The 8,403-nt window shown below is 36.6% G+C and overlaps 1 long non-coding RNA gene across 1 annotated transcript; it reads right to left on the reverse strand.

Moving 5' to 3' along the window:
• Positions 1-4,863: 4,863 nt before the first annotated feature.
• On the reverse strand, positions 4,864-8,374 carry LOC107836030 (uncharacterized). The gene is made up of 2 exons (XR_001661885.1): positions 6,843-8,374; positions 4,864-5,903 (listed from the first exon to the last, which is right to left on the reverse strand). It is a non-coding gene; the product is annotated as an uncharacterized LOC107836030 (long non-coding RNA).
• Positions 8,375-8,403: the final 29 nt, after the last annotated feature.

The raw sequence follows: 8,403 nt of genomic DNA on the forward strand, positions 1-8,403 counted from the left end.
AAAAACTTACTTTGCTGTCTGCAAGAATGCCACTTAAAAAAAGAAGCAAAAAGTAGAAAATGTAAAATAATGTAACAAATATAGTAAATGACCTACAAGTACCAATAATAGGATACACATAATAAATATTTATATACATGTTATACATCAAAATAGTACAAATAAGAACATAAGCTATGCAAATGTAGCATAGAAACAAATTACTGGCAGCAGCTCAAATGAAAACATGTGCCAGTTCACATCATATTAGTTGTGACAGAGTCTGTTAGCAGTTGGTCCTCCATGTTTTAAATGCTCTCCTGCAGGGACAGTTCACAAATATTCATGACACAGAGCCCAGAGGACCAGAGCTGTCCACCATCATAATGCATTTTGCATATTGTTTCTGTCTTGCCTTTGGGAATGTAGTTATTCCCCAACATCCCTCAGTGGAAAATTACAATTCTTAGCAAGACCCTCCAAGACCCCCTGCTAATGACTTGATTTCCTGCAGGGACTTTACAGACTCTTTATTTATTCCTCTGCCCAATTAGCCACATTGACCTGAGGAATAAATACATTTTTTAACAACTCCATGACCTCTCTTACCCTGACCCTTAATTAGGAAGCAGCAAAGAAAAACCAGGCATCACAAAGTCACAAATCAAAAATATAAATACAGCAAATGTGATGCTGTATGGGGAAATGTGTTTTTGCAACAATGTGGAAATATCTTGACTCTATTTAATGTTTACTGGCACAGCTGTCGAAATGAAAACATTCCACATGTTCAAAATGTAAACTGTGAGTCACTGAGACTTAAACGGGTTTTAACTGAACGCTTCGTTCCATGCTTATGTCGTGTACAGAGCTAAAATACAGTAACTGTTAGATGGTCTACAGGAAATGTATTTATTGTTTGAAAAATCCAGATAAGCTCAAACTAACAAAATATACAAAATACAAATACACCAAGCACTTAATTAAAATTGATTAGAATCCTTCTAAAACACATAAATATGTACATATAAAACAGAAGGGAATTTCCATCAAAATAGATTTGCATTTTAGTAAAACTGATTCAGAAAACCTGAATACTTAATGTTAGATAATCCTGTTCTAATCCTGAAATTACACACACTGAGTTCATTTGTAGTACAAAAATTTGTCTTTTGTATTCCTTGTTCATGTGTGGGATTTTATATTTCTATCATGTTCAAGATAAATAAAAGTAAAAAATGAAATAAAATAAAAAAAAGCTTTTTCCATAGCTGCGTCCTATAAAATTTCACGTCAAAAGTTGAGCTATTTATCAAACTTTATGATAATTGGTTCTCTTTATAAACATTGATCTCTTTACTCTTAGTAGCTACAGTTATTGCTGGTCTTTCTATTTACATATCTGGATTAACTTAAACGTATAAAACATCTAGAATGAAATAGAGGAATGCCACAATTAGCTTAAAATCAATTTGGCAGTCATGCACCAAGCTGTCAAAGCCTCTGCACTCTAATCACAGCTTCAGTTCTCACAGCAAGTTGTGATCTACAACTGCAAGCGATAAGTTAGGCAGTAAATTTGATCCTATTAAACACTTTTTTTGGAGTAACATTCACATTTCTCTGACAGCTCACAAGAGAACATGTCTGATCTGACATTTCTGAAATGTGGCCTTTTCTCTTTTTTTGTTGCCAACCTGCTGATTTAACAGTGAAATACAATCCAGCTATTTAAATCCTGACACCGTTTTCACCCAGCAGGTTATCAGACGTTTTATTTCAAAGAGGAAGCTAAAGGGAAACTTGATTAACTTGACTATTAACATAAAAAACAGTATTCTTAATAAGTTGTTTATTTCAAAATTGACTATGCACATAACATAATATGCCAGAGTTAGCGAAAAGGGCCAGTTCTCATCTGCAGTCCCTCTAGGTACAATCAATATCACATTACAGTGCAATACAGGCAAACTAACAAGCTCCTCACAAAAAAGGAGGATAATAATAGTGAATAAAACATTGTTTCTAATCTCAGAACATTATATCAGGTTACAAATTTAAAAAGAACAAAAGTTCACCACATTATAAAAATTGCACATATATAAAAAACAGAACAAAAATGTGCGCTTTTAAAATAAGTCATAGTTTGTAGAAGGTTAAAAGGAGGAAATGGGTAAATTAAATAGATTTAGTACTTTGCATAATAATAGATAGTAATGATTGACGTTAATGTAAAATATGAGGGATCTGAGTCCCTATCAGAGAACAACTCCCAGGTTTTGGACATGACTGTCTGCTCCTCCCATTAGTCCCAAAACCAATTATACAATGTGTAAGTGTAAGATGTTTGTTCACAGAGCTTGTTTTTAAGTCTATACTTTTATTTTTAAATCCACATTAAATCATGTAATGTGGTTACACAACTTGTGTCTTATTAGGAAAAGATAGTAAAAACAATCACTGTCCAGTGATCAGGAGGTTTTGGTTGATGGCACAGACAAAAAAAACAAAACAAAAAACAACATTTTTTCTCAGTGAGTGAACTTGATGGAACAAGAGGAGGGAAAAATAAAGCAGCGAGTTCAAAGCGAAGCAGACAGCGACGGAGAGACGGAGGAATATTCCTTCAACTTTCCCTGTCGGTGCGTCGTTCCTCTCAAGGAGGTTCGAGTCCTTGGCAGGGACTGCTGCTCCTCATCGGCAGTGACAGACCGCCATTAACTCCTCATCCACTCAGACGGCGTTCTCTTTGTTTTGCTTACAGCGCCGAGGCGCTGGCAGACAGAAGCAAACAGATTCACGTCCCTAGATGGAGGGGAAATCGCTTTTCTGGCTGACTGATGGAGGAAAGGCATTTTCTTTGCGTCGGCAACAGACGGGACGTTCCGCCCAAATATCAAACATCCATCACCATCTCCACAACGGGGGAGAAGCGGAATTAATGGTGACCTTATGAAGGAATGAGAACTCCACACACGGTGATGATGGTGTGTGTGTGTGAGAGTGTGTGCGTGTGTGTGTGTTTAGACTGGAGACACATTGAAGAGTAATGAGCCTCTCTGAATGATCCCAGTGGTTCTGAGAGATACAATAACATCCAGTCTTTCAAGCAGGAAATCTTGATGTGACATTTTAGCAGAAAGAAATCTCATTTACTTGTTAAAAATAGGGAGGTTTTTCTTTTCCTACGCTTGGATTCAAGAGCTTCGGCGACAAAAGCTTAAAATCCTCCTAAATGTTGTGGGGATTGCAGAAACACACGTTTCCGGCTTTGATATCTTGAAAACATTTTCCATAAGTTTCTATTCAGTGCCACGTTCCACCCACAGATGTGACTGCGGAGCCAATAGGATGGGAGACACCTCATCCAAAACTTGATCTAGCTTATTCAGATGTGTTCCTTTGAACACGGCGTCTGAATAGTGTCAGATCTTCCTGAGGTGTGTTTGCCAAACTGCAGCTGAATAGTTAGTCTGGCACTGCTGTTAAAATAGGCAGTGCCAGACAAAGGGATTCAAAGATGCTTGGATGAGTTTTATTTATATATTTTTCTTTGTTGCTTGTTTCTCTTCCATGACATTGAAATTGGTGTAAAGAACCATGAAGGTTTGGGTTTTGAATTTGGTTGTAACATTGATGCCGTGGTTTTCAGTTTTCTGGTCTTTAGGGTCTTTTTTATGTATGGTATAAAACGCTGTAAAGAAGTAATTCACAAGTGTTTTATGGCAAGTATGGCAGGCTCAATAAATAATAATAATAAAAATGTTAGCACAACCATACATTTGAAAACAGAAATACTACAGGACTTTGACTTTCTAGTTGGCTTATTTTTACAGATTAACCTATTTGTGGATTTTTTTTCTGTGGAACTTAACTCGAAATGTAAAAACCCAAATGGGATTTTTCTGTAGAATATCTAAATATAATAGTGTTCGCAAAGAATATGTAGTGGGAAGCTGAACTACAGGCACAATGCTACCTGACAGGCCATTGGTTGGTGTTTGCAAAGCAGCCAACCCTTTTAGTTTCCGTGGCACTTCATGACTGCACCCAATAAGGAAATAAGATGTTAGCTTCTGTGGCAGTGCCAAAACATTTTATAGTGTATTAAGGCATATTAATACACACTATTACTATTTATATTTGGTGTTTGAACTATTAAAATAGGCAGTTATGTGAGTGATCTTTGTGGATTTTAGCTACTCAGGTGGCAGTAGTTCCTCACCACCCCAATACCGTACCGCTGTATGACTACAGCATGGTTAAGCTTCAGAAATATATATATATATATATATATATATTTTTTTTTTTTCATTTATTATTCATAGTCATAGAACAGTACACACTCTGCCTTTTAACATGTTTCTTTATTGTTTGAATACATAAAATGCAACAGAACTGTTTTTTGCATACTGTTAGCATCAGTCACTAGCATGACTCAGCAACCAACTTATCCCACTGATCTTCCAACTTACAGCTGGAACATGGTTAAGTTGTGTTTAGCACGCAAACATCAGTGGGCCTGATCAGCGTCTGTGGCACTACAATGATGTTTGCTTTATATTTACCATCTAAATGTTGTGATCTTTAAAACTTAGTTTTGAATTTAGATTTACTTTTTGAATCTTCCTTGTGTTTCTGTGTTATAGATTTTTACATCAGTGTAGATTTATGCTCCGTTCAGCCGTCTCTTTGTTTCCTTACAGTGGTTTCTCTCTCCAGTCATCTCTCTCATTAGATCTGCCGCTGGCTCTTGTTCCCTGAGCCCCTCTGACCTGTTACACATTCAGTAATTACCCACACCTGTTCCTTGTCCCACTTTTTACTTCTCCTTGTGTTTGCTGTTAGTCATTTTAAGATAAACCTGTCACTCTCCTCCTGTTCGGCTCCCTGTTATCCCATTATGCTGCCTTTCTTTCACTAAAACACACACATTTCTAGAACTCTCCTGGTGTCCTGTCTGCCAACTCTACAAAACATGATGGTAAATTGTTGATGCCAAGACTTGTTCTGACTACCCCCAGTACCTCAGTTTGACCCAACAAACTAATACCAGAATGATTGCGGTGAGAATGGAACAAAGCTGCAGCCTGCATCCATTTCCTGGCAAGAATGTTCAGTAAATAAGTGGAACATCCAAATAAGCATGAGACTTCCACAGTTTTAAAAGAGAGTAGTAGAGTTTAACAGGCAAAACGACAAAAAGATTGAGCTGAAAATCCCGCAACACTCTGGAAGTTCTTTAATTATTTGCCAACGAGACGTCAGAGAAACCACAATGAAGCCTGAAAGGATTAGAAAAAGCCAAGACACGACTTATATCCTGTTAGTCATGATAAATAGTCTGACGTAAAACAGCACCAAACAGTGAGACCTTGAGTTGAGAGAGAAGAGATGTATAAAGAGAGTGACAAACTTGCTGTTTTACAAACATTTGAAAGGAAATCATAGTAGCATGAAGTTGTCCAATCAGACCTGTCTCTAGTTTGTGATCGTTACTTCCTTCATTTATGTGCTTTACTGAAATGTCAGCTATCAGTCTTTATTTATTCTGCTGGGTTCTAACCTTGGCAGGAAGAAGACAGCAATACTTAGAAAATTAAATTCAGATTTAATTCAGCACTGATCTGACATTTTCTAAGATCTAAGATCCACTGGGAGAATTTTAATTGTGACTATTTTTTTAAAAGGTAGGTTTCTGTCTTAGTTTAAGTAAGACATCCTTACTCATATTGTATGAGGATGAAATGACTGGGCTAAGACAGATCAGCGTAACAACATTCCTCCTTTTATCAAACCTGAAATTAAGTTAGATCTTCTCTCAGCAGTGCTGTTGACCCATTCCAGAAGTTGACATTTTCCTCCTCTGGGAGTCAGTCACTGTCCAATCAGAACGCAGGTGAAAGCGGTCCTCTGTGACCTTTCTGTTGACAGAAGTGAAAGGAACAAACGTAAAGACTTTTAGAGGTCGCTTCCAGTTCAACTCACTTCCTTCTCTGTTTTGTAACTAATGGAAACTGATACACCCAGTTTCACTCTGGGTGCACAAATCACATACCTTTAATGGAGGTCAAAACTTATGTGTAAGACTGAAGAGTTTAACAAGTATTGGAGTTCTGCAGGGACACTTGCATGAATGTGTGATTATCAAAATAAAGAAAAAAGACGTGGAGATCTATTACTGCTACTGTCTTTCTGAAAGGTGCATAATCAATTGTACATTTGCACTGAAAGGTGGATAACTAACTTGCTTTGTTATTTCATTTCTTCCTCTAGGTTTCATTCTATGTTGATTACTTTACTGTTAGGGAATAAAGTTTAAAAAAAGTTAAAGTTTTGTCCTGAAAGATTCAACATTTACAGTTTGGCCTGTCATAATAACACATTTTACTGGGTGATAAATTGTCCCGGAAGTTATTGCTATAAACAGTGATAATGTTGTTGTTTTGAGATCATTGTCAAGTCATGTAGTCATAATGGTATAATAATGTAAGAACACATTTTCAAAGATCAATAAACTTTAAATTCTAATGAATATTTAACACTAGAGCTGGAAGACATTTTAAATATTCAAAATAAGTAAACAAAACAGCAGAAACCACAAATAAAATTAATTATGAAGTCTCTCTAAACAAAATTATTATTCATTAAAAAAATGGTCTGGTTGAGACCAGACTGAAGATTTTTATCATCACGTTTTTGGTCAAAAGTGAGAAAAGAGGAAAAAAAAAAACAATAAAATCATTTAGCTTGTTTTAATTTATCATACAGTTCATTTATTAATTGCTTATTGACAATGAAAATTTACAGTAGACCTTGATACATCTGCAGACCTTTGACCCATAGTAAGTTATTAAAGTGACCTGTAATGAGAAGCCATCCATCTGTATTCTCTTCTTCCTCCCATTCCCAGCCCTGTTGCCTCCACCAGGATAATGATGCATCTTCCAGCTGGTTCCTCTTTCATCCTGAGCTGTGAATCTCCCACATCCACTTTAGCAAATTCTCTCAACAAGAGCGAGAGAGAGAGAGAGAGAGAGAGAGAGAGAGAGGGAGCCATTACCTGAAGTGAGAATGAATTCTCATCTTTAATCTACTTCGGCTAAATTACTTTCTATCTTTGTTTATCACTTGGTTTTGCTCTATCTGTCCGTCTCATTTATTTTACTTGGACAAAAGTTAAAATTCATCCTTTGCAGAAAACATCCTCCACCTGTTGTGCAGTTGGGTTTTCATTTTTACATCTGCAAAGATGTCTCCAGAAATCATTTCTCTGGTTTTTACCCATCACACCGTCACATTTTTGTTCACTCTTTTTTATTGGCTATTAGCATTTATTCCATCAGCAAACACATACCCAGAGTGTTGGTTCAGTCATGCATGTTTAAGAAATCCTTGAATTCACCTGGGGGCAACATAGTTACTTGATTGTGGTATAAAATGGAACTATGTGCTTGGAAAACACATGGTACCCCCTTTAAAAAAAATGCAGCACAAAAATATATTTTCATTGCCTGATTTTGAGGCCCCTTCCCCTTATTCACTAGTCAACCCAGGATCCACCTGGTACGTTTCACCCACCTAACCTTCAGAGGCCAGTGTTGTTTTTCTTTCACTGTGAATATTTTTCCAAATGGTAAATAGCAGTTAGATTGTTTGGGAAAGATTAAAGTTGCCAGATTGACAAAATGATGTATTTATATTTGCAAGCACACATGAAAATATGTTGTGATTCTTTAAAAATTAGTAGAAAATGTGCTTGAGCAGACACCAGAACAGGAGCTGAGTTTTGAAAGGCCATCTGATCAGGCACAAAATACACCTTAGGTTTTAAAGGTCACCTTCTCCTTCCTATCTTCTCAGTTAAATGTGAGAAAATGAGTGATTTATGCAGGTTGAAGAACTCAGACTTAAGACTTAATTTCATTAGAGTTTCAGCTCCAGCATTTGCATATCACAGCCCACTTTAATCAAGTTTCCAGCAGCTGAATAAAGGACAAGAGAAGAAGAAAAAATATCTTAAAACAGAGAGGGAGAGAAGTGTCAGGAAAATCCTGCAGCTGTGCCTGTTTGTGGCAATTGATTCTCTAAGGTGGGCAGGCAGGTGACCTTTGACCTCACTCCCTGATGGTAAGTCAAATTAGGACTAGTTGGGTAATTCAGAACATAGAAATCCATAACTATTCTTGTTACGCAACTTTTATTCAGTTTGAAAAAATCAAAGACTCCCCGAACATTGAATTGCTGTTCTTATTAGATCAAGTGAAACATTGATCCTTTACACTCTAATAAGATGAAGGAGCAAACCCATAATACTGCAACTGCTTGTGGTTGTTCACAATGTTACTGCCTGTAGCAACAGATTAACATGGACCAAGCAGTTTAAAGTTGCAGTATGGGACTAAATATATATATATATATATA

This window comes from Poecilia formosa, unplaced genomic scaffold (genome assembly GCF_000485575.1).
Source record: "Poecilia formosa unplaced genomic scaffold, Poecilia_formosa-5.1.2 Scaffold36, whole genome shotgun sequence".
NCBI lineage: Eukaryota > Metazoa > Chordata > Actinopteri > Cyprinodontiformes > Poeciliidae > Poecilia > Poecilia formosa.